Genomic DNA, 27919 nt, shown 5'->3' with positions numbered 1-27919 from the left:
CATATTTGGTCACATCTGTCCACAGGAAGCAGAAAGAGACAAGGTAGGCTGGGGTGGTACTTACATCTTCCTTGGTGTTGGCTCAAGTATCTTTAGACCTGAGCACAGTCCTCTAATACAGGAGGGCTGAAGTTCCTTCCAAGCTGTGGCTCTATCAGAGGCATCAGTGTTCATCTCTTCCACACCATGGAAGTCCGCTGTGCATTTGGAACGGAGCACAGTCCTCATTGCCAGCGTCACCTTTTCTTCAGAAGTAAGATTGAATGGCTAATAGAAGTTACGGCCCAATCCTCACATCCAGCACAGAGAATCATGGTCCCAAAGTCCTCAGTGAATCCCAGGACAAAACAACTGGAAGGTTCCTCAGAAACCACCTTGGCTACCTTCATTTTACAAGCGAAGAAAGTGGATGCTAAGTAGGCTGACAAACTTAGCCAATATATGTAAGCGTTCCCTTTTGTTAATCCAGATAATTTAAAATAAAGTTTTGATAATTCAGGAGCTGGAGAGATGGGTAAGCAATTAAGAGTGCTTACTGCCCTTTAGAGGGCTGGAGTGTGTTTCCCAGCACCCAAGTTAAGCAGTTTACAGCTGCCTATAACTTACTCCAGAGGATCCAACGCTGTCATCTGGCCTCTGCAGGCACCCATACACATGTGCACTCACACACACACACACACACACACACACACACACACACACACACAAATAAAATAAATCCAAATAATAGTTTATAGTCCATAAAAAAATCTACAACTGTTTGAACACTCCTATTTGGAACTCATTGATTCTGAGAGATCAAATGGGAACCTTTTAGATCATTATAGGGACTATTAAATAAATAAATTGGTCTCTACATTGAAACAGCTTTTGATTTAACTGGGAACTTCAGAATTCTAAACAGCAAGATGAAAGTCAAATGCTAGATGTACACGCTGTTGTGTAAAACGGTTTGCTGAGTGTCCCCAGCTTTACCTTAAAGACACTAATGGCCATGGATCTCCAATGACACTGGAAGCACCATTCATTTGTGAGAGATCATAATCTGAAGGCATTGAAAAAAATTACAAGTTTCCTTCTCTATCGTGAATAACATGGCCAACAGCAAGTTCTCCTAGGCTTCTCGGCAGCCATTTGAGTGTGTGCCTCTGATCTGGGTGAGCTTTTCTTTGAATCCTTGCTCTTTGTAGCATAGATTTTTCTCTTGATCCTGGTGGGCTCATCTCTGGCGTTCAGTGGCTATGCCACATCATCTACCAGGACGGACTCCTTTTACCTTTTATGATTCTTCATGAACGAGTAATCAAAAGCAAAAGATGAAACTCAGCAAATGCTTTAGAAGGAATGGAATGGTTAGGTCTGCACAAACCCTTGGTACACCTTTGTGTGTGTGTGTGTGTGTGTGTATGTGTGTGTGTGTATGTGTGTGTGTGCACATGTGCACATGTAGGTCCATGTATGTAGAGGCCAGAGGTTGATGTCAAATGTCTTCCTCAATTTTTTGAAATTGAATACCTTACTGACCTGAAGAGAGCACACTGTCTTGGCTGACTGACCTGTGAGCCCAGGAGTTTTCTTCCCCCCATCCCCTGAAGCTGGGGTGACAGGCACACCCACACTGCACTTTAGCTCACATGAGCTATCAGGATCTGCACTCAGGTCCCATTGCTGGTGAGGCAAGCACTCTACAGACCGAACCATCTCTCTGGCCCCTTGGTGGTTTGGTTGTTGTTTTGTTGATTTGTTGTTTGTTTTACATAATTGAGTACCATTATTTTAACTTATAAATAAGCTCATTACACTAAATTGGCATGTATAGGGATTACAGCGTGGCAAAATGGCATAGAGAATTCTACATGGCATAGCACACTAGAAAATTCAACTGTTTTTTTTTCCAATTTTTTAAATCTCTGTCTCTCTGTCTCTCTCTCTGTCTCTCTCTGTCTCTCTGTCTCTGTCTCTGTCTCTGTCTGTCTGTCTGTCTGTCTGTCTGTCTGTCTCTCTCTCTCTCTCTCTCTCTCTCTCTCTCTCTCTCTCTCTCTGTGTGTGTGTGTGTATGTGTGTGTGTCTGTGTATGTGTGTGCCCATGCACCCACACGTGCACATGTGTGTGTGTTCATGTCAGTGTAGGTGCATGTATGCCATCTTTGGGGAGTTTGTTTTCTTCCTCCACTGGGATTTAGGGATCAAACTGAGTTTTATCTGCAAGTCCTTTTTTCCCCTGAGCCACTCACTAGGTCCAGAAACATTTTAAAGCTGCACACAGTCTGTTTTAGAAGGCAGTCCTCTGAAGAGAGCAGCCACCCCCTCATCAGACCAGGAACCTTTCTGTCTGTTGGACATGAGCATTCTCTCATAGAAAGACAGGGTAGGGAGAGACTTCACTGGAGGGAACAACAGCTCCATCCAGTCATTTAGTATGCATCTTGAACTGCATGTGGCCTCAGGAGGCCTTAGAGTTTGTAGACTGGGGAAGACTAAAGGAAGGACTTCATCAATTCACCTGTGGAGAAGCCAGCACTTGTGCTGTGTGAAGAATTTTCAATGAAAATAGTAAGCTGTCCTTCCTGTGAGTGCCACCAGCAGGTTACCAAGAAGAGACTTGATACCCTATGAACATATACAGGGGGAGGTAATCCCCCTCAGGAACAGTCATAGGAGAGGGGAATAAGGGGAAAATGGGAGGGAGGGAAGAATGGGAGGATACAAGGGATGGGATAACCATTGAGATGTAACAAGAATAAATTAATAAAGGAGAAAAAATGTAAAAAAAAAACAATGGCAAATAACTCAGTGGTAAATAACTCTAATAAATAAGTAACAGTGGTAAATAAAAAAAAAAAAGAAAATAGTAAGCTGGGGTTGGTTTTGTTGTTGTGTTGTTGTGTGTGTGTTGGTCTTCAGAGGGGCCAGGCTGGTGAACCCGTGGCCACTCCATGGGAGAATGTCAATTGGCTTGATCTTGCGTAGATCTTATGCAGGCAACCTCAGCAGCTGTACAGTCATGCGTGTGGCATCCTATCATGTCCAGACTCCTGGTCCTTACATCCTTTCCTGATCATCTTTCCCATTACTCCCCAAGCTTAATGGAGAAGGGGTTTGATATAGATGTCCCATGGCTGCCAGAACCCTCTACTGGCACACATTTCTGCATTTTTTTTTGCACTTTGACTGTAATGCTGAAATTCTAAACCAGTATTTAGTCCTCAGCAGTCCATTCACATGATATTGTCTTTTTTTCTAGAAGGTGTTCTAGAAAACTGAGATTTTTTTTTCCCCCAAGTTGCTTTGAGTAAAATTACTATGTGAAGGGAGAGATGAGTGTGTGGTCACGTATGCGGGGGATGGAGGTTGGAGGCGAGAGGGCTGCTACACTTTTATTAATGCTAGCACATCCTCATCTTGCTTGTTGATATCATAAACATCTGACAAAAAAAGTTCCAAGAAGCAAGGGTTTATGCTGACTTGCAGTTCAACAGCATCCTTCTGTCATGCTGGAGAGGACATGGTGAGAGTTGGTAAGGCATATAGGCAGGAGCCAGAGACTGCTGGTCATTTGCATGCACAGTCAGGAAGCAGAGGCTGATGAATGCCTGGGCTCCGCTCAGGCTGGTACCCAAGCCCATGGAATGGTGAGGCGTACATTTAAGGTGGATCTTCCCACTTTATTAGCCTAATCTCTGAGGGGGTTGTTTCCACTCTGATTCTAAAATTCATCAGGTAGACAGGATGAATCATGAGTTTTGACGGATGTGCATCCTATTAGTCCGTAGGATCACTGGAGCAGAGATGCAGGAAAAAAGCCTGGTGCACACTAGCCCTACAAACACTCCGCGGGCACTATTTGGCCATTGTTATTATTGTTTGCAAACAGATACCATTTCATTGTTTGAATGCCTGACCCATGCCCCTGTCTGAAGCATTTGTTGAGCACTCTGCCTTAGACTCTGTGAAATATCAGCAGATCTCTAAGATACATCTAAGTCAGTGGTCCTTAATAAATTATATGACCACTGTTCCCCCCTCAATGTTGTTAAAAATAACCACACACTCAGAAAATGTAGCAGGCCATGTATGATTCTCATCCTTGGTTTAGTCATCTGAAATATACTACTGTGCACCAGTTTTATGACTTAGTGGGAATTTCTTTAAGTGAATTCCAATTGCAGGGCTGCTCCACACATGTTTTGGTTTGAAAGAGAAAGCCTATCTTTCTTGCAGGCCTATTCTCTTGTATGCAGATTCCTTGGTGAGGGCCTTCCTGGGTTTTCTCTGCAGTTCTTAGGGTTCAGTTCATTACCGCTTATCATTTATTCAATTTGTTGGGCTTTGAGCACCTGCATAACTGAAGGCTTTGAGCGCCTAGATAACTGAAGGTTATGCAAGTGTCATAAATTATATTGTCCATGTTCATAATCTCCATGTTAGTGTTCATAGCTTTGCTGTAAAAATTCACTGTATTGAAACCTTACATACAAGCTCTTATATTGAAAACAAATTAATTTGTAAATACTTTTTTTATACCCTGAACTCTTTTATCAAATTTTACATTTTTTCAGATATGATTTTTATGGCTTTTGGCGCCACAGTAACACCAGTGAGTGGTATGTCTCACAGACTGACTTACTCATTTTATTTTCATGACAAATATTTATTGCTGGCTAGCTAGGTCAGCCTGTTCCTTTTTAGAAAAATGAAAGGGAACTAGGCTTTGAGAGTTATAATCTCCATTTTCTTATTATCCCTCCCCTGTATTAGTTACTTTTCTCTCTTTTTTTTTTCTTTTCTTTCTTTGTTTCTCTTTGTTTGTTTTTCAAAACAGGTTAGCCTTGACTGTCCTGGGCTCATTGTGTAGACCAGGCTGGCCACCTGTCTCTGCCTCCTGAGTGCTGGGATTAAAGGCATGTGCCATCATGCCCAGCTATTAGTTACTTTTCTATTGTGTGATAAAACACCTTGACTAAGGCTACTTATAAAAGAAAGCATTTAATTGGCTTTACGGTTCTGATGCGTTACAGTCCATAATGAATAAAGAAAGGCATGGCATCAGGAGGAGCTGAAAGCCCACATCTTGAACCAGAAGCAAGAGGCAGACAAAACACTGGCGATGGCGTGATTCCTTTGAGATCCCAAAGCCTACGCTTAATGACACACCTCCTCCAGCAAGTCCGCACCTCCTAATCCTTCCCAAACAATTCCACCTACCATCGACCAAACATTCATACCTATGAGCCTAAGTGGGAGAGGGGGCATTCTCACTCAATCTACCACACACACCCCAAATCAAAATATGCAAACTATGAGATCCTCCACAGTCTCTTCCCCTTGATACCTCCCAACCCTATCAGGCTCATGAAGACTAGCAGGTTCCTCAACTTCCTGTGGGAAAAAAAAATAATTCTGTTCTGCCAAAGTATAGTGGAATTGATTATTCAGTGGGAACAGTTCTTTGCTTTAAAAACTAAAAAGAGAAAGGATGAATGAAAAAGGAGAGAAGAGAAGAGTGGGGCGAGGAGAAGAGAAGATGAAAAGGAAGAGGAAACATATGTCAAAGAATGTGTGAGTGACGTTTTCAAGGTTGCTGTTGAGCTAAGTCTTACAGCCACACATCTGGTAGGCTTTAGCTTCCTCAGCACCACCTCTGTTTGCCTCACTGATTTAGTCCTGCTCTTAACCCCAGTGAAGATAGCTTCCATCATGTGATAGTTTTTAGGACTTTTGTGAAAACTCAGATTGATGTCCACAGTGGCTACAACAGTTTTGGTCCCTGCTAACAATGTGTTATGAACTTTCTTCATGATAAGTGTCAAAACAAATTGCCAGTCCAGTGCTTGCTCCTGCGGACACACCTGTCAGCAGTGGGAAAGAGGCCTTACGTCATTAAAAAATAACAAATGCGGGAAAGCTGGCAGCTGCCTGGCATCTAAATAAAGATGCTGTGCTGCACTTGGGGGACAGGTATAGGGAGCTAGAAGGAAGTCTCTGGTGTGTCCGGGGAATAGAACACAGATGTACAGTTACTTTCTTTGCAGGTACCTATACTTGTTAACCGCTACAATCTGGGTACCGTGCCAGGCAGAAGGAGTAGTGAGGTAAGTGGCAGACAGGATGAGTAAGTACTGTCAGTCCTCAGAGGCAGGTCAGGCTATCCTCAGCCTTGCTTGGGTGTGGGATGGGGTAAGGTGAGGCTTGACCAGAAAGGAGACGAAAGAGGCAGTAATCAATGGAAGGAAGGAAGGTTGTGAGTAAGCTTTAGCTCCCCGCCCACCTTCCCGGCTTGTCTTCTTCTTGTTCCAGTAATGAAAATATATATACACATGGATGGATTTTCCAATTACTAGGGAAGACAACTCTGAAACATATATGCCTCATGGACATAAATGGTTTTATTGTATAAAGGTTTTTAACCATTATGGGTCTTATTCAATATCTAAGACAAAATATAGATTTAAGTAAATTTGCATTTTATTATTTTAAATGCACTTTGGAACATTCTGGCTTCTTATGCTGACACTTTGGTTTGCAGGAGAACAAGAATTGCTATAAGAAGACATAAGAGCTACTTATTTTTTTTTTATGAAACTTATACATAAATCTTACACCTATAATGTGATCGGGTGGCATGAATTTTCAGGGCTTGTTTTTGTGTCACTGGTTGGGGAACTCGGCGCTTTTTACAGCGATAGCCAGGAGTGGAATTGAGCTACTTGCTAGTGTCATAAATAAGAGAGGATGTCATGGCTGTTTTCATTTGACTGAGCAGTAATGGAGTTAATTATACTTTCCGTCTCTTTGTTTTTGATCTGTGTTTCCAAAGTCATCTAAGCTTTAGGGTGTTTTCTTTTTTAACCCTTCCCTTGTCTGACTAGATTGTGGGATCTCACACTTATGAGTTACTAGCCTTTTAAAAAAACCTTCTTATTTGTAATTTTTCAGATTTGTGTTGTGTCATAATTCTCCAAAAAATATGAACAACAAAGACATTATGTTGTACTTAATATTTAATATTTATTACATGCAATTTACATAATGTATGTGTTAGTTGGGAAAATTTTTTTCCAGTACTAAAGTATAGTAGACAGACAGACACTCTATCACTGAGCTATATTTAGACTTAATTTTAAAATATTGGTGTGTGTGTGCATTTATTTGCACATGAATGGGGGCTATACATACCACATCATACACACAGAGATCAGAGAACAATATATTAATTTGGTTCTCTCTTGCCATCTTTATGTGGCTTCTGGGAACAAACTCATAGCATTAAACTTGTGACACAAATACCTTGACCTATATGGCCAACTCACTGGCCAGAGGCTCTTTTGAAAAAAAAATTTTAATTTTCTACTTTGGAGACACAGTCTCATTAAGTTTTCTAGGCTGACTTTGAATCTGCTCTGTAGGCCCAGATAGTCCTTACATTTTCAGTCCTCCTGCCTCAGCCTCCTGAGTTAGTACACACACTGACAAAGATAAAGAAGTGCTTTAGATTAATATTCCATATAAGCAAAATATGGTAAGAAAGAGTGAGTTCCAGAGTCAGACCTAGCAAGTCAGGCATGGCTGAGAATTTCCTCCATTACTTTTGCAGATATTAAGGATCATCCTGGCTTGTGGGCACACAGCGGAGGGGATGCAGGCTTAAGGGTCATCCTGGCTTGTGGGCACACAGAGGAAGAGGATGCAGACGGTCCCCTGTTAGAGGTCTAGAGGAGGGGAATGGGGCAGAAGAAGGAGGGAGGGTGGGAATGGGAAGATAAGAGCGAGAGGATAACAATTGGGATGTAATGTGAATACATTATAATATAATAAAAACTTTTTTTAAAAAAAGAGAGAAAAGGGCCTTTATGAGTTCTCTGCCTGAACATTATTTATTGTTTGAACTTGAAAGGCTAGAGTTAGATAAAAACACACATATATCTATATAAACACACATAGGAAGATTTGGAAGTGTAAAAATAATTTTCCATTCATATTGATAGCATTGATTTGTATTTACATAAATCAAAATACTCAAATTATTGGTTAATTCAAATAATTTAGCTTTAAGTGATTATCTTCAATATTTTATCTAGTAGATATTATCTTGCTTATCATACAGCTAAGCTCCTTAAGAAAATTCAGAAAATTATTTACATCTTTCCATATTCTTTATGTTAAGAGGATTGGGAATAAAGGGATTCTTAATCTTTTTTTCTCTTATCAATTGTTGGATAATTGGAATATGTAAGAAAGAAAATGCATCATATGCTATTCTCACATATATATGCACCCACTTGTATATACATAATCATTAAAAACAAAAGAAATATACTTTATTATTTGTTTTTATTTAGAATGTGATTCTGCTTTTGGCAGACACACCATTCTTTTGTTATACTCCCTTGGTCATGAGTAGCTTCCCACAGATTTTCTAATTTGTTATAATTCTAACATGTGGGGTTTGTTTTTATAGATTATTCATACAATCACCTGGTTATTTATGCAAACTAGAAGTATGTTGTCAATTGTGTCATAAAATGACTTCATCTTGTCATTTAATTCTGGTAATGAGTTTTATTATGATTCCTGCCATAACTGAATATTGTTTTTTTTATGAATTAATTATTTTATTGTTTGTTTGTATGTGTGTGTTTGGTTGAGACAGGGCCTCGCTAAGTACCCCAGGTTGCCCTCAAACACACTTCAGCCCCCAAAATGCTGTGATTAACTGCAGAATTAACCTCTCTGTAGGGCTGGATGGATTATTTTTTTTTTATCATACGCTGAAGCGGATATAATGTAGGAATGTTACACTCACAACAGGTTTGGGAACCATGAAAGGATAGTCTTTAAGAGACAGGAGAAGCAGAGAAGGAGACTTATTGTTTAGCCTGAGGTTTAATATGAAAACTTCTTAAGGCAGGGGTGTAGGGGAAACAGAACGGTAGACATCGGAAAGGATTTGTACGCACTTGCCCAGGGTCACTTTGCTGTCGCTGTGTACTCGGCTACCACCCATCCGTGGTTTCTGCAATCCTTTAGGACACGGGGTAAGAGGATTTCTTTCTTTTTAAAAACGAGCCCATGCTAACAGTCTCAAGGAAGCCATGACAAGACTCTGTGTGTGGAGAGCCACAGATAGCAGCACCCCCTGCTGCTTCCCCGGCGCAATGCGCCCCTTATGCGCATGCACAATGAGCCCTTGAGTGATTCCCCCTTATGCGCATGCGCAATGCGCCTTTGAGTGAGCCCCTTATGCGCATGCCTGAAGGTATAGCGTGGGGTGGCGTGATCTGAATGCACCAACCAAGAGCAACAACGTCGCAGTCTCTGATAGGACCAGGCACACTATAAAGGTTCTGTGGGAGCTTTTCCCGGAGTCACTCCGGTAGTCAAAGTTCCTGAATAAACTGTTGCAAGAAGAGTTCCCAGTGTTGTTGTCTTTCCTGCTGGTCGGGGGCAGCATCGACATCTGTGAACTGTCAGGTTTCCCGTGTGAGGTCTGCCCATTCCTGGGCAAGAAAGACCAAGTGATATAAGAAAAGGAATCGAGTAGGTGCATGGCGAGTCAGCGTTTTTATTCTAATTTAGCGATTTAAGTTCAACAAGATGATGTTTACATTGGATCTGGTGTTTAAAAGTCAAAGGAGGAAAAACACTTAGCCAGAATAACTCTCCGAGTGTGGAATCGAAGGAGATAAACCAAACCCAGCCTGCAGTAGCTGCTCAGGATCCCCTCCCTGGCTGTCTGGGAAGAGAAGAGGGCAAAACTTCCATGTCCCCAACCCTTTAATGGGACCACGTTTCTACCTTGGTATCCCCCATAATGTGAGCTTTGACCCATTTTGACATATAATGCAATATGGCATTTGATGCATCTTTAGCATTTAGAGACAATATTGCAAACTAGAACCACAAGAGAGATAGATACACTTCCAACAGGTCTTATGAACACTCCAGAAATCCCATTTCCAGCAAATCTAGCCGAACAACCCCTTTCCCCAAGGCTGCACATTCTTGTCTCTCTGGCTTCCAAACCAGTTTGTGAGCCCCGGACTATTTCCTGCTACCAAGAGCGACTGAGCTTGAAGCTCTAGCTAGAAATTGACAGACAAATGGGCTCCAGAGGCTCCCTGAGGATGGGCATCCCCTTAAGCCTATGGTGTTTGTTACTGATGAAGCTTCGATCAAGTTTAATATGTTAAATACTCCAGCACACCGACTCCACGGAGGAGCAGTACAAGCCAGTGTGAAAGACACTGTCATTTCAACCAAAGGGCGCACTTCGGTTGCTTTCCACGAAGGTGCCTTTCAGCTCTCCTCCGTCAGCATCTGTGTCTGAACCACGTTCACATTCACACAGTCTGTGCAAAGGGGATTTTCCACTCAGGTTCTGGGAAGGTCAGCGATTGGTCCAGTAAACCCCAATTTCCCTAATCTATGACAAAACCATAAATGTGCTTATTGAAGTCATTTAGAATAACTCAGTGACATTAGCGGCAGAGCAAACCCCAAACAGCTACAATGATTGAACTCAGTCAGCTTTCAAATTTGCTTCTACCAATCAGCTGGCTTTTATGAGTATGACATTGCTTTCTCCCCCAACTCTGTCTTGTTTCATGAAAATGTACTTATGAGTTACATGCATATAGTCTTGGAGTTGTTATTTTCCAATATTAAAATCGATTAATGTAAAGTCATTTTGTTTTCTCTAAAATAATTTCATCTGTAAGGAAGATGCTGAATGGCCAATAAGACAGGAACTACTGTACTTTTGCCTGATTAATTAATTTATGTATTTATTTATTATCAGTGTGTGTGTGTGCATTTGTGTGCTGGCGGATGCACATGTCTGTCCTATAGGTCAGAGGTCAACATCAGGCATCAAGAGGTGTTTTCCTCTAGCACCTTCTGCCTTGTTTTCTGAGGCAGGGTCTCTCAACTGAATGTGGGTCTCACTGATTGACTAATCCACCAATTTCTGCCTCCCCACCACTGGGGTTGCAGGTGCCTCCATGCCCAGATTTTTCTGGCATGGGCCATAGGGAGGGGATGGTGCCGTAGCCTGTATGCAGTATTAACACAGAAAGAAAGAACTAGGAGTGGGACACAGAAGAAAAGTCACCTTAGGAGGAAAGGAGATGTGGGTTTCATTCTGTGCCTGTTACGTGTGACGAGTCTTGAGGCCGCTGAGTGCACTGACTATTCCTAGGTAGCTCACGAAGATCAGAGGAGGGAACGCAGATGTCCTGGGCGTCTGGGCATCCCTTTCATCCAGATGTGCTTGCTTCATTTCACAATGCTCTGTGGAGCCAATGTCATCTGGGCTGTCTTCATATTTTTGTTTCCTCTAAATCTTTACATATTTGATATTTACGTTTTAAAACCTTCTTAGAGTACGCTGAGGTGTGTGCATCTTGTCAGACTCTGCTGTATAGGAAAGATCTGAACAGTGGCTGGCAGGAGAGACTCCTGCCTTCTCAGCCAGGCAGGTCTGAGAAGGATGTCCAGATTTTTACTTTCTGACCCCACCCCTGTGCAGTTCTGAGTGCACATATGTGCAGTGCACATGGAAGCCAGCCTCAACTGTCCTTTCTCAGGGCCAGGCCACTGTGTATTTTGTGACAGGGTCTGTCCTTGGCCTAGAGCTTCCTGAGCTGGCTAGGCTGGCTGGCTAGAGAGCCCAGACATCTGCCTGTCTCAGCTTCCCTAGTGCTGGGATTACAAACACGTACATCTGTGTACACTTTTAAACTTATTTTCTAGCCATGGGTCCTGGACAACCTACTTTACCTCCCTGAATCTACTTCTTTACCTTGAAAGAGTAGGATGTCACTTGCTGAGTTAGAGAGTTACCAAGAAGATTAGAGGAGATAATACATAACACACCCCCAAACCAACTCCACCCTCAGGGGATACAGCACCTTCTCTGGCCTTGGTGAGAATCAGGAATGCTTCCAGTGCATATAAATACAAGCAGTTAAAAGACTCATACACATGGAAGCAAATTAAAACCTTTATATGTTAAGTTCTTACACAAGGCAGGTAGAGTTGAGGGCTTTCCAATATAGGCATTGCTTCATTGTTCTGAACCAATAACTGACTCCATGTCTTTATTATTTTAGTTTCATAAGACATAATTTTCTTTTCTTTTTTATATATTTTATTAATTTATTCATATTGCATCTCAACTGTTATCCTATCCCTTGTGTCCTCCCAGTCCTCCCTCCCTCCTGCTTTCCCCTACTCCCCTCCCTTATGACTGTGACTGAGGGGGACCTCCTCCCCCTGTGTATGCTCATAGGGTATCAAGTCTCTTCTTGGTAGCCTGATATTCTTCCTCTGAGTGCCACCAGGCCTCCCAATCAAGGAGACATGGTCAAATGTGGGGTATCAGAGTTCGTGTGAAAATCAGTCCCCCACTCTCCACTCAACTGTGGAGAATGTCCTGTCCATTGGCTAGATCTGAATAGGGGTTTGAAGTTTACTGAAGACATAATTTTCAGTATACAAAAATTTAGTTCTACCATCAGTATTTTCTACTTCTTTTTTGATGACTTTTATAGATAGGTAGATAGAATATATATGTGATAGATAGATGATAAATAAATGATAGATCAATCTAAAGACAGTATATGCTCACCCAGAGGTGTTGTTTAACTTATTTATTCTTCATGACAAACACAGTTATAGAACAAAGGCATGAAATAAAATCAATGAAATTTTTAAAGGAGTTGTAATAACCCACAATTGATTCAACACAAACTGACTATCGCATCTTATTTGGCAGAATTAAACCAACTGCTTTCACACATTCATTTATATCCCCGAGGGAAGTTTTTGCAACTTTCTTCACAGAGCTCTGCATCTTTAAGTTTTTAAAAAATTTATTTAATTTTACTTGTTTATTGTATTTAATTTTCATTTCTTTATGTGCATTTGTTGTAAATGCAGCTATGATAATTTTTTACAATATTGTCTGATGAATAGTCTTCTATAAAGCTGTTGCTGGTTTTTTAAATATTTACTTAATAACTTGCTCTCTGATGTACTTCACATTATCATAGTGAGGAGGAGAATATCTTAGAACCAGCTAGATTTTGTGTTTTTGTTTTACTTCTTGAGAATGAAATGAAATTATGCTTATAGCAGTTTATGAATTATGGCTCTAAAACATAGTTAAATCCCTCTGATGTGTACATGCTTTAAAATAAAGACAAATGAACAGTTTCTTACAAAAACTTGAATTCAATTATTTAAATAGGATGACTTCTCATGCCATTATAAAAAAGACTGAAATTCTATTCATTCTCATGATTCAATGTAGCATACTTAATATATTTTCCTAATTTAAGAATGCTATCATGTTTTGCTCCCTCAGTGGAAGGTTGAGAAAGTCATTAAATAATATACATGTGTCACAGGATGTCTGTGAACTTTGTGGAGGACGAGAATTGTGTCATAACATCAAAAGGCTTGTACGTCTGAGAACCTGCTGTGCTGGGCCGGTGGCTGCACGTGGGTAGTTGCAAACTTACGCTTGACCACTTTCATGCCCCAAACCAAGACTCATTTACTGGCATTTACTGAGCCACAAAAAGAAGTAACACTGACCTAGGAAACTGTTTGTTTCCAAACAGCACTGGTTTGGTGTGAATATTCAACTTGTTCCCAAAGAGGTCTGAGAAAGAAAATCTATTAGTAAAGAGAGTTTATTATTGTCATTTGAGAAGGAGTGTCGTGTGACTTAGAACCCACCCACGCCTTCCACAAAGCTCTGCATGACGTTGAATTCCTGAGCCATGTACCTCCTACCTTCTGAGTGCAAGGATCCCAGCCTGGACTCTCACACTTAGCTGGAAAAAGTCATTTGAACTGAAAACAACATTTCTCTCAGCAAAGGTAAACAACACGCATCACATTTGTATATCACAGGCACAATCCGAAGAGCACGTTGCTAATGAACTAAATTGAAAACAGTAAAAGCCAAATGACAAGCAAATAAAAAACAGACACACTACTGGGCTCTGTGACATTAAAAAAAAAATCCACTCTACTTTTTCCTGAAGGAAAAAAAAAATGAAAAGGTTGTGTAACTTCTGATAACACAACCATAAAAATAAACACATAAAAAATCTTAGTGACTTAACTCTTGAGCAATAAATCTCTGTTTTCTGTTAGTAGCTGCTGTCTATTTTATGGGCATTGACTAAGCCACAAATAGTGCAGCGGCATAAAACCTTCATGTAGTAGAAGACGCTAAACAAAAGAAAGTGTCCTGCGTTCCACAGGGAACGAGCCCTTCTTGCAGGCAAAGAGATTAGGGTGTTTGTAGGTTCTTCTCTTCACTACGACCAAATCCTCCTAAACGAATGGTCAGAGATGCAGTAGTGGTAAATGTGCAGCTGTCATACACATGTGTTTTCACTAGCGAATATAAAATATTTGAACCCCGCAGCATCATCCATCACACACATGTCATTTTCCATGTCTTATTGTGATTATAGATACCCAACTGGCAGCAGTCATTAACTTGGTGAAAGCCTGAGGATTGAAATGCCTATGTGGTAATGAGATATTTATGTTTATTTGGGACATGTATATGGAGAATTAAAAATATCTATTATTACTTCTGTAAATGAATGAGGACCTCTAACATTTAAACCTAAAAAATGAATACATTTATAATGAGTTGCTTTAATTAGAGGAGCCAGGATAAGTATAGATACAATTAGAGGAGTCAGGATGAGCGTGAATGTGATGAGAGGAACCAAAGTAAATTGAGACATAAGTATAAGAACCAGAGTAAGCCTGCACCTAATGAGAGGAAACAGGATGAGTAGAAAATGAGTAGAATCGGGCTGTGTGTAAATGTGATTAGAGGAATGAAGCTTCGTATAGTCGTGATTAAAGGAATCAGGACAAGTGTGATATGATTGGAGGAACTAGGGTGAAAACAGACATGGATGAGAGAATCAGGATGGCTATGAATAGGAACCACTATGGCTGCAAACACAATTAGAGGATCCAGGATAGGTATCAACGTGATTGGAGGAGTCAGGACGAGAATGAAGATGCTGCTTCTACTCTGAATGCGTCATACTGACTCTCCAATACATTTCTTTCCGGTTCAGGACTCATCTGTCTTTCACAAATCCTTCATCTCTTATAAACCCTCCCTTCAGATGTGAGTAAGTATGAGCACCCAAGGAAAAAAAAATACTAAACTGTTTGTGAAGCCTTGGATAAGTGTAGGAATACCAGCACTGAAACCAGAAGACGCCGTGCCAGCACAATGGCGAGTTTGGTTGGCAAAGAAAGAAAGAAATACAATACTGCAGAGGAGTCTGATAAGATGCCAATTCACACATGGCAATAAGAGGTGGCGGACAGGCTCGACTGGGCAATTAGCTGACACAAGTCAGATCCGCAATGGGCAGAGCCGAGGGTGGCAAATAAGAAACGAAGCTGCACTTCGGGTGAATTTTGATTCCATAAAGAGGATCTAACGATGGTAATGAGTTAAAGCTGCCTCTTTTTGTCTGGGAGAAGTGAGACTATATTTACAGGATGAGATCAGTAAGCCAGAAAAGAGAAAGTGGGAAAGCACTGAAGACGCAAGAGGGAGTAGAAAGAAGATGACTAAGAAGTGGCGGCCGTAGAGTCAGCAGGAAAGAGCGAGTTGTTAAGGACCCAGACAGGCTTGAAGAGAAGACCCCAAGACAAGCATGTGCCAGGGCATGATGCTGTAAGATGGAGGGGTGTGGGAGTTGAAAAGTGGCTTGGGCAACAAAGGACAAGCCAAGGAGACTGGGCGAGAGCAGGCGCTCCGGGCTTCTTATGATTCACCATGGGCCCAGGAGGGCTTTAGTGAAAGAGAGACTGGAAGCAGTCCGCAGCAGTGGGGACTCCCTTGGGTAGAGAGGATGGCAGAGGAGCTTCCAGAGCTAAGGAGTCATGGCATAGAACTTTAGAATCCCAAGGCTATGAACTAGCTGGAAAGAAAACCTTAAATAATCCATGATGTGACCCTAGAGCCAATGATGGGTCCAGGTGAAGCTCACGGGCATTGGAGGTCATGGTTGGGTGAGGGTTTTGAGGAGAGGACAAGCAAGGATGTGCGCGCATGCCTTTCAGAAGCTGAGTTGGTGGGTTGCAGACTCCTCTCTGTAGGGACAGCTGAATGGATGGTTCCGCCCAAGGGCTGTAGCAGGTGATAAAAACCAGGAATCAGAGACTCGTAAGAGTCCGACGGTTGCTTAGGATGTTCTTTGGCTTTCTGCTGCATCCTATTTTCTCTGCTCTCTCCTCTGAAGTTCCTCGTGAATGAGTCTCCAGCTACCCTCACTGATGCTCCTCTCTTCGTTTTCACTCACGCTGTTTTCACCTCCTTGGTGCTAGCAGCCCAGAGACCTTCCTACTTCCCACTCATTGGCATGTTCTAATCAATCTCTCGCCTTGCAGAGCCAAAGAATGGGTAGGGGGCACACTTCCATTCTTTTCCAAACGCTCTCCATGCTGGAATGGTTTGTGTATTCATTTCCAGCTTTTCTGAAGTGTATGTTTCATTTGGAAAGTTTTATTTTTCACTCCGAGTGCCCATTCATTTTCTGCCACTGCCCTGTTCTCAGAGAAGCCTGTTCTTTTTTTAAGAGTTGAAGCATTACTTCTGAGGTCTCTGAGAGGATGGAAAATGATGTCTGGTTTCATCCCTGGGTTCTCTGGTTTTATGTAGCATCTGTGTGCACTGTTTCTTTCTTTGTAGTGGTTCTGGGTCTCTGTTTTATTTTATTTATTTATTTTTTATAAAGGAATAGATTCTGTGTATATGTAGTCTTCTTCAAACATGTCTTTAAAACTTTTATTGAGGGAGAGAGAGACAGAGACAGAGACACAGAGAGAGACAGACAGAGAGAGATAGAGAGACAGAGACAAAGAGAGACAAAGACATAGACAGAGACAGAGACATAAACAGAGATAGAGACAGGGAGAAAGAGACAGAGACACAGAGACACAGAGAGACAGAGAAAGAACACTTACATGTGCTCTAATCGCATAGCTTGACTGTGGAGTTGGTTCTGGATATCAAACTGGGTTCACCATGCTTGTCTGTGAAGCCATGTTACTCTCTGGGCATCTCACTGGCCCACTACCATATCTTACTTGAGAAATATTTTGCTGAGCAAAAGCAGAGTGTGTCACATGCTTTCCCATGTGTGCACAGGATGCTGGGATCCTGTAATAACTATGGTGGTTCTGAAGTCCAAAGCAGCCCGCAGGCTCCCAGATGCCTGAGCTGCTGTCTGATGTCACACTTCAGGTGTTGTAACCCTAGAAATCCCTAGTCACCCTCATACAGTGCCTGGGAGGATTCCTTAGGACAACTATGTCATTTTAATTAATTTACAAATATGGAGCTTGCTTTGGATTACAGTTGGATACATGCTACATGAGGTGCCTGATTATGTCAAGACTTAACAATAACCACTGATATGACAACAAAGTTTATTTAGACAGCAGAATACATATTATAGCAATGTTTGCAGATGCTTCCACGGACAGAAGAATGATAAATCTTATCAAGAAATCTTCCTTGAGCTGGCCTAACTGGCAAAGGTGCTTTCCACCAAGCCTGATGACTTGAGTCCAATCTCAGGAGTCCACATAATGGAAGGAGAGAAATGGCCCCATGAGTTGTTACCTGCATGTGCCCTCTGGCACAAATACCCCACCATGAGCATCAATAAATAAATGTAAACAAACCAAATCCTTATCTCTGGCAAAATAAAGAAATATATAGTGAAAGCCAACCATACCCATGTTGGAAAACCCATCACTTTGTATAAAGTGAGGGTAAGACTGCTTAGTGTACTCATGTGGGGAAATCACAGGCAGGTCATTACAGGGTTAACGCTGAGTGTGTGAGCAGCTAAAGTGCATGCCACTTTTGAGAATAAAAAAAGTGTGTACCTTATTAAAAAGCCGCCTGACAGGGTCAGCGGCCCAGGCACAGAATACCTACCAAGAACAATTTCAATTTTAATAGGTTTTACTATGTATTTCATAAGCATGCCCATTGAAATTGAGTCATCAAAGCCTCCCAGCTTCTCCAAGACAGATTTTAGCCCGAGAGCTTGGAGTAATTATCCAAGTGCATGTTAGCCTGTGTGGGCATTTCAGCCTCGTTCGTCATTTCAAACAGCTACAGACTCTGCCTGCTAATTCCTTCCGATGGATTAGCTGCTCTCTCTCTCTCTCTCTCTCTCTCTCTCTCTCTCTCTCTCTCTCTCTCTCCCGTTTTTTTATTTCTGGGGGTTGAAATATTGCCTCCTTCCCACGTTTTAATAAGCTGAGCAGGCATGCACCACTGCACAACTCCTCACTCCTATTTCTTTCCGCTTAGAGAATGATGTGCCGGGGGAAGACCTGGGTGGAAACGTGAAGGTGAAAACTTACCCATCGCTTCCTGCAGCCTGCAACCAGCAACACTGCAACAAGGGCCGCATGTGTGGTGCTGGGCTGCTCTGTCCTTGTTTTCTCAGGGTCTGGAATCAGGGGCTCTTCCGGCATTGTTTCCGTGTCTGTGGGCCTCACATCTTTATGTCTCATCCCCTGCGTCTCACTTCTGCTCAGCCTATCCCTGCCTCCCTCCCCTTAAAAAGGGGGTTATTCATTTCAACATGAAACTTTCTCCTTTCTTTAGTTCCTTGCTGATATAACCATGTTTGAGTCTTTTAATTCGGGGATTCAATGGCCTCTTTACTCTCTGACCTCCCAGGGAGAACACATAATGCCACTCGCTGGGCTCACCCTCCTTAGGCAGGTGGCATAAAAAGCAGAGATCCCAGCAGCACAAGGAAACAAAGTTTGTGCTCTTTCTCAGCTTTTTAGAAGCTTGTGACCTCTCTGGGCTTCACACAGTTTTAAATGCTCCTTTTGAAAATGCTGGGGCTGAAGTGGGAAATTAGCAAGCGATACCTGGGAGGGCAGCTCAATGGTAGAGCTGCATAGGAGGCACGAGGTCCTGAGATCCTGGGATTGACTCCTGGGGTGGGTGGGTGGGGTTGGTGAAGTCATACAGTGGAGAACAGGACACATGCATCTTTTGTCCTCGGTAATTGAACAGATGGGCTTTCTACCCTGCTTGCCCTTGCAACTGATGTCCATTAGCACTCTGATAGCTTTACTGAGGATTTTACAAAAGTGGCTTTGGAAGGAAGGCAGGACTTAGGGGCTTGGTCACTCACTTCACACATCTCTAACATCCTCAGCCATCTCCCCTCAGAAGACATCTAAAGGTCCCCAGCATCATTTTAGACAGTGCCTCTTGACACCTTCCCCCGGCCCCGTTTAGTGCCCTGATACTAATTTTAAAGACATGGGTTGGAAAGAGAAAGCTGGTAAGCAGAGTCACGAGACCAGTAGGCAGATTGCTTCCTCGGATGAATCTTCGAGCAAGGACCAAGGTATATTTTCTAGCCTTCAGGAAAAGGGCCATTACCCAGAGATAACAATTTAGAGGGGAAAAAAACCTCCTTAAATTCTTAGCTCTAGAGTTATAACATATTTTCTGATAAGTTGGAGATGGATAGTCTTTATCCAGTTCAGGTGGAAGTGTAAAAGACAGTAATCAAAACTTCATAGGGAGGGTGGCGCAGCTCTCAGGTCACTCTCGCGAGAGTAGAGCCGTGCTGAGATTTGGAGTTAAGTTCAGAGGAGCACTGTCAAGGGGCAGAAACTTGAAACTGGTGGGGCTTTTCTCTTTTCCTTTTTTCTTTCAGACACGTCAAGCATCCATACTCTTCATTTACACATAAATTATGTAGGTGGATAAAATCCCCATCATTAGAGAATGACCTTGGTGTTAGGACACGTTGATATTATGGGTGATGTTCTTTGAATTTTTGCAAATTTTTGACATTAGTTACGGTTCAGCGCCAGTATCAAGATCATTAGTATCGAGTCAAGTACTCCTGAGCTCACCAGATACTGATTAAAATGATGTGTCCGACTATTCATGTATAGTTCATCCCATGAGATAATATATACGTTTAGAATATATATTTCGTCTTTAGTTTTCCCTTCTTTCTGGATTATTATTTGTTTATTTTTGCTTTTGGCAATAGCCAGTTGACACTGAAAAAGAAGAGGCACAACCCTCAAACCCTGCTAGAGAAGAGTCCTGCCGCTGCTGCTTGGTGTAACCTCCGCACCGCTCCCGACCCCCCCCCCCATTCCCCACCCCCACCCCCCCAGCCCCATTGTGTGCTGCCTTCTTTACTGTTCCTCCTCTCACTGCAGCAGAGGAGACAAGCTTCAAACAGCTTTGCTTTCCTTTGTTCCCTTCTGTGTTGAGGACCACGCCCGACCTAAGCACTCACTCTGCCACCCAGCTGCATCCTTGCTCATCATCTTAAGAGAAGAAAGTCAAGTATCCGAAAGTCTCTTTTCAGAACAGTAGTAGTTTTGGTTTATTCTCTGGAGCCTGGGTTCTGCCGTGGAGAAGGATGCATATCCACTTATTGTGAGTGTGTGTGAATTAATTCTCATGAGAAAGTCAACTTAGAAGATGAGTCTGTGTCATACGGTTTTGTTGTTTGTTTGTTTGTTTGTTTGTTTTTAGACAAGGTTTCTCTGCTTAGCCCTGGCTGTCCTGGAATTCTCTCTGTAGACCATGCTGGCCTGGAACTCAGAGATCTACCTGCTTCTATCTTCTGAGTTCTGGCATTAGAGGTGTGAGCCACCACTGCCTGGCTCATGTAATATGTATTTTGAAGCATTATTTGATTTTTTTTAAAGAAGCAATTTTAATCTTTTTCTTATGCATTCATGTTGTGTGTACATACATGTGCAAGTGTGTGTGTGTGTGTGTGTGTGTGTGCGTGTGCATGTGTGTGTGTGTGTGTGTGTGTGTGTGTGTGTGTGTGTGTGAACACATGAAACAGCATGAGCGCAGAGGTCAGAGGACAACTTGCATGAGCTGAGTACCAGGGATCTCAGATCCCTGGACGTAGTGTGGTCTCATTGGCCCTCAACCTTGTGATTTTAAAGTGAATTTACACTGTCCCAAATGATCTGTTACTTGGCACCCATAGATCAGGCGTCTTCTGACTCTGAGGATACGTGCAAGGAACAGATTCCCCAGATGTGTGGGAGAGTGACACCCTTCTGAGAGGAGAAATGAACTTTGTAAGGATGTTGCTCATGCACGCTTCCGGGAAGGTTCAGTAAATGAGTTTCCTTGATTCAATAACTCCCCAGCTCATCCCTAAATGCTGCCATGTTTCCCTGACAAGTCCTAATGCTTAAAACTAGTTTGAGGACCCAGGTTCCTACAAATGACCAGTCATTATGAAAAACAACTAGGCACGGGCACATGTCTTTCATCCAGCACTTGGGTGGTGGAGGTGGGCAGAGCTCTGTGTGTGTGTGTGTGTGTGTGTGTGTGTGTGTGTGTGTGTGTGTGTGTGTAGGCCAGAAGCCATCAGGTTCCACTGGAGTTGGGCTTGCAGACAGCTGAGAGCCTCCTGATGGGGTGCAGGAAATCAAGCTTCTATCCTCTTGAGGGAGGAAGTACATACTCTTAACCACTGAGCGTTTCCCTTTAGCCTCCAATAGTGTTTTCAACGAAGCTCAGGAAGAAGGTGATTTCATGAGTGTTTTCAGAACTTTGATATTGCACATGTGAAATTGCTGCTTGATTACTATGGAGTGGCCTCACAAGAGGAAGGATATTGTATTGAGTTTTCCTTAAAACATATTCAGTGACATGGGATTATCTTAAACAAATGGGTCCCCCTCAGGAGCGGGAGCATGCAGGTAGCTGTCCTTTGCACTGGCTTACTTAACTCTGGAGCTTTCACAAGCCACCAGTAATAAGGAACACTGGGGCAGGAGTGATGGCTCAGCCAGTAGAGGGCTTGCTGCTCCTGCAAGGCTTGGGTTTAGTTCTCAGCATCCATAACTTCAGGTCAGGGGGTCACTGATCTTAAGTGGAGTGGACAAGTCCATGGATGTCCACCAGTGACACAGTTAAATCACCCTCCACTTCACCTTCCTATGTGTTTCATGATGTGGTGCTCTTCTTCAGATCCCGGCCTTCCTTCATAAGAAACAAAGACCGTTGCCGCTGGCTTATGGAACATAATGCAAGCCTGTTAATACTGAGAATTACCTCATCCTTTTGATTGAATTTTCTCTCTCCTCTATGTCTGGAAGTAACATCGGCTTGGAGTAATTACAAACATTGCAAACTCTTCTTAGGATGTTTGAGTCCTGGCCTTTCATGGACACATGCTCTCAGCAGAAGGCAGCCTGATTAGCTCTGGCACTGCACAGTTCAAGACTGAGCTCTGTCACTCCTGGAAGCTTCATTTAGCTCAATCAAGTTCAACACCGAGTTACCAGATATCAGGGAAGCTAGCTCCACCCTGCACCCAACTCCCCAGGGTTAAGAGACAAGGAAGCCAACAGGAAGGCCACATCTCAGTGTGACAGGGCTGGAGAGATGGCTAGGCAGCTAGGATCAACGGAGGTAGGAATGTTGCTGTGAGAGCCAGGGCACTGGTCTCCACACTCACAGCAGGTTTCTAGCCACTGTTGGTATAGTTCTATAGATAACTTAGGTTGAATACCAACCTGAATATTTTCTAATATTTATTGTCTATACATGCTCTGACATGTTACATCATCCTCTGCTGCAAGTGAAAATAACAAACGGTAACAGTAACAGCCTCAGAGTTGTCATGTAGGACAGACATATGAAGACTCACGAACATCTGCACACATAGTTTCACAACACGACGGCTGTAGCTGTAACAGTGGCGACACTTTTATTTACAGTTTACAAAAGGCTTAAGTGAGTAACTCAAGTTTGATGCTAATGGTGATCCAACTCTAATACAAATTCTAACTGAATTTCCCAGCATGAGTGAACATGTGACAGGATTATTTTAGCCAAACAGCTCCCTGTTTAAGCCGTGCAATGATGAAGTTCATAAAATTAGATCAGCTGAAAATACACGTAAATCCTGTCAGATGACGGCTTGAAACACCAGCTTTCTTTCTTTCTTGTTGCTTTCTCTCCCAATTGGAAAACACCCCACTGTCTCTCTGATAGCAGATAGACTTTAGAATGATAGCTTTGGGTTATAAAGTTGATGCAATTTGTACCAAAGACCGGGTCCAGAGACCAAATTGCAAAGACATTTATCCCATAAGAATTAACATCACAGCTGTAGCTGAAGACTAAATTGCAAGGTAAGATTGGGTATACGTTACTTCCCTATAAAAAAACAAACAAACAGAAAAAAAAACCCACTTAACTCCAGCCACTGCATTAGTGATAAACACATTCAGAGAGACGCCTGGATGAACCATTGGCAGAATTTATTTTGTCAAATGAAACACTTGGCCATCACAGTACAGTAACATCATACTGTTTGGAGGATGCCTGCACATTATCAATTTCATGTTGATACTAGTGTGCGTATTAGTCTCTTTTCTGCTGCTGCAACAAAATTCTCAACAAAAAAAATCTTAGTGGAGGGCTTATCTTGGCTTACAGTTTAGGGGTGCACACCGGGAAGGAATGGCAGCAAGAGGCGTGGCTGCTCACTCCATTTCGTCAGGAAGCAGAGAGAGATGAATCCTATGCTCCGCCCCTTCTCTTTGGATTCATTCCAGAGCTGCCAGCCTGTGGTGCTGAAGTGTCGGCCACATTGAGGGCAGTCTTTCTCCTCAATGAAGCTGATCTAGAAATGCCCTCACAGACGCACCCAGAGGTTCACAGCCTAGGTGAAAGAAGACCCCTTTAAGTTGAGAATCAACAGGCAACAACCCAGCATAATGTCAGTCTTTGTAAATATCAGGCAGAAAACAACAGAAAAGAGGTGACTTTTTCCTCTGTGAGTGGAAATTCGAGCTGTGAAATGTCGCTTCTCTTGGGTTATATTTTGAGATACAACATCTATGAAGGGGACACTGATGGGAGGTCTGTTCTGAGGTGTTTCGGTCACTTTTGCTGGAGCATAACTACTTTGAAACAGTGTGAATTAGGAGCAACAGATATTTCATTGTAATGGTGTGAGTCCCATAGCCTGGTCAGTTCTTCTGGCCCTTATCTCACTCACAAAGGTCTTCAGTGGCGATTGGCCGGTGAATGAGTTCCTAAAGGTGGACAGCTGGTAGCAGCTTCATTTGTGGACCTTGTGACTTGGTGGGGGCGTCTGCGGAGTCAGGTGACAGCGGGGAAGTTACCTAAGTCACTCCATGGAGCCTCTCAGTTTCATTCTCAAAGTAGTCAGAGAGGCTGGCAGGATTCCTCCAGATCCAGAATCTTGAGAAAAGCAGAGGAAACCGAGCTGTCTTTCTGAGCCTTTACAGTTTCCATTCGTCTGTGTGTTAGGAGCAAATTCTAAGTCTTAGGGAAGGGAATTAAGCATACTTCTGGATAAGAAAGTTATAAGGGAGCTAAAAACTATCTCCATAAGTATGGAAGGAAATTCCAAGGAACTTGAAAGATCTTCACTCTGCAGACACATATAGGCAGAAACAGCTGGTAATAAGCTGTCCACCCCAAGTTGATTTATAATTGGAGACATAGTGGCAGTTGATACTGCGGGCAGTAAAGGCCCTAGCTACTAAGTGCGCATACCTTTAATCCCAGCACTCGGGAGGCAGAGGCAGGCGGATCTCCGTGATTTCGAGGCCAGCCTGGTCTACAAAGCGAGTCCAGGACAGCCAAGGCTATACAGAGAGACCCTGTCTCGAAAAACCAAAAAAAAAATTATATCAATGGTGTCATGAAAATCTTTCTACATACTTCACCTCAGAATTGTAGGGATCAGATTGTGTTTTCCTTTACACAACACACACACACACACACACACACGCGCGCCACCACGCCCGGCTCACCATTGATATCATTAAAACCTTATCCATGATTGAAAATGATCTGACCAAGTGGCTGGTTCTCATAAGACACTCAGTAAGGTGAGATGCCTGCAGGTCACTGTACCAGTGAAATATCAATGTTTTGTTTTTAACTTGAGACAAGATTTCTCTACCAAGCATTGGCTGTATTGGAACTTGCTCTGTAGAGCAGTTTACCCTTAAACTCAGAGATCCACCTGCCTCTGCCTCTGCTGGGATTAAAGGCCAGTGCTACCACCACCCAAAGAAATATCTACATTTTTATATCCAAGATTGTGGCACAAGTTGGATGCCAAGATTTTTTATTCTTTTCCAGCCCTGTATTTTTTGTTGCTTGTGAGGTAAATTAATTATGTTAAATTACTTTTTGAAGGTTATTCCAGGAAGTTTAAATGTACAGTTTAAAGACTGTACAGTAGAAAAAATAGTATATCTAACCAAAATTCTACAACTAACATTTTTGCTATGTTTTTTTTTTGGGGGGGAGGGGTGCACTTTACAGTTAGTCACAGGCATTTTTACATGTTGATATGTTAGGCTTACTTGAAATTCATATACTGGGTGCTAGAACAAACCACGAAAACATCTATTTCAGAACACAGTGGAACCAAAAAGAGATGTATGGTTTCTGGGCTGCTGTCTCCCATGTTGGGGTAACGTGCCTCCAGGGCTTGAGTGGTCACTGAGCACCTACCAAAGAACTGAAAAGAATGTACACTGAGTCACCATCCCACGAAACTTTAGCTAAGCTTAACAATAATGTCCATAGCTACATAGTAGGGCCAGTAGTTTCAATTTCTAACTTAATTAGCTACCATTTAGGAAATGTTTCTTTAGAAAGAAAATGAGTACACATATTTTTTAAATTAAGAAATAAAGCTACTCTTTGGAGAAAGTCTAAGTTATAGCTGGGTATTATGAAATTGACCAACGATTGCCAATAGTTCCTGGTGGTCTGAAACTATTAAAATCTAATCTTAATTGTGCATTCAGAGTTTCATGTTTAACTCCTGCAACGAATTTCTAGATACATTTCTCAAAGATGATATATGTGCTAAATAACCTTGCGTCCTTCACTGTAGCTTGCATTATATTTGAGGTTCTCCGTAGCCACAGAGTTTTACATCTTCAGATTCTGACAATACTGGCTCAAAAACATTTTATTGGAATCTTCCTCTAACCTAAAAGCAGTAGAGAAAATAACCAAGGAAGATATTTGACCCATGACCGATTGAACCACACACTTGAAATCTGAAGAATGGAGGGAGGTACAGGATCTTTGGTACCATGGGAGGGCGGGTCCTGAAGATGCTGAATAGCGCTCTGCATACCGTATGCACGACAAGACTCATCATCTATCATCACATAATGGACATATACTAAATTCAATAATATTTTCCAAATAATTGAGCCCATGCTTCAGCCTTTTCAAAACTATGGATAATCATTTCAACGTATTACTTTGCAATGAATTTGGCTACATGGGCAAGTCCCTAAAAGCTTTGTAGGTGGGCTGACATAGTTAGCATTAGCTGTCCACGTGGCACAGCCTGGAATCACCTGAACAAGTAGTCTCAGTTGAGAAACCGTCTTAGCAAATTGATCTGCACACAGCCTCACCCCAGACAGCTCCCGGGCTGTAAGAGAAAGCTAGCTAAGCAGGGCCTGCTGGTCAGCTAGCAAGCGGCATCCCTATATGATTGCTGCATCCAGGGTCCTATGGATTTCCTGCCCTGACTCCTCTCAGTGATGGACTAAGACGCAGAATTGAAAGCCAAATAAATCCTCACCTCCCCTAAGTTGCTTTTGGTGGGAGGGTTCTTATCACAGCAATAGAAAGGAAACCGGAGGAGCTTATGCAACTGTTCGAACGTGTGCAACATTCTTAGCGATTGGAAGAATGAAGAAACCAGAGGAGAGAGAGTTAGAGAGAAAAGAAACTGTAAAAATGTAACAACATTTTTAGACTAATTTAACTTTCCACTTCACAGCCATCCCATTTAAGCTCCTTGATCAGTGCAGACCACAGACAAATGGAGGCTCATATGGTGAAATTGTGCCTTTCTTAAAAACAAGGTGTGACCTTTGTTTTTTTTAAAATACAAATATATAGGCATCTTTTTTTTAAAGCGTTAATTTTTTTTAAAGATTAAGCTTATTTTTATTTGTATGTGAGTGTGTGTTCATGCACATGTCTGTGCAGGTGCATGGTGAGTCCGTGGAGTTGGCGTTACAGGTGATTGTGAGTTGCCTGCATGGTTTCTAGAAGCTGAACTTCCTTAATTCTTCTGCAAGAGCGGCAGGTGCTCTTAACCACAGTGCCATCTTTCCAGCCCCTGCATAAGTATCATAATAACTACAATGTTGCCAAAATTTACCAATGTTTGGTTTCATGTTGGGGATATTATGTATCAATCCTCATATAAAAGTAGACTATTATATGGTATAAACTGCTCCAGATATTTGTACAAAGAAGGTAAGAATAAGGGCTTTTACAATAAAGCATTCTAAGGGTTAAATTAATAGCAGAAATGATCAAATCCTTGCTTAAAATATGCTCTACCATAGGGAGGAAAAAAAGAAGAAAAATGATGGGCACTCACATGATTGACAGCCTTTCCAAACAGAAGTGTTGCTATAATTAAGCAATAATGTATGAGCGAGTATGCGTTATGACAAATTGGAAGCTTGGTTGATTAGATTGAGCATATAAGCTGTCAGTATAATTATCATATTTTAATCATTTTTCTCCATTTTTTTTTACAACAGCATTGTCTTCAGCCTCATTTGGTGCTTATTAGATTGATGCCCTTAGAGGAGTCGTACAGCATAAAACATGTCCTCAGACAGGATGGACTTTAGATAAGGTTGCAGCTATGTCTCTAAACATTTGTAACAGTCGCTGGTGTGTCTCTACTTGCTTCTTCTACTGTGTCTCTTGGGTTGAAAAAAATTTCTCTTTCAAGATGAGAATGGGTAAAGCTGAGCACGTAGGCCTGTG

General features: G+C 42.2%; 1 long non-coding RNA gene across 1 annotated transcript; it reads left to right on the top strand.

Annotated features, from left to right (window-relative positions):
• LOC311595011 lies at positions 1 to 27919 on the top strand. Its single transcript, XR_014778284.1, has 3 exons — positions 1 to 43; positions 26910 to 26994; positions 27688 to 27919. It is a non-coding gene; the product is annotated as an uncharacterized lncRNA (long non-coding RNA).

This window comes from Acomys minous, assembly GCF_964271855.1.
Source record: "Acomys minous genome assembly, chromosome: 1".
NCBI classification, from domain to species: Eukaryota; Metazoa; Chordata; class Mammalia; order Rodentia; family Muridae; genus Acomys; species Acomys minous.
Note: the sequence above shows the minus strand (reverse complement) of the source record. Positions and strands in the feature narration are given on the sequence as shown.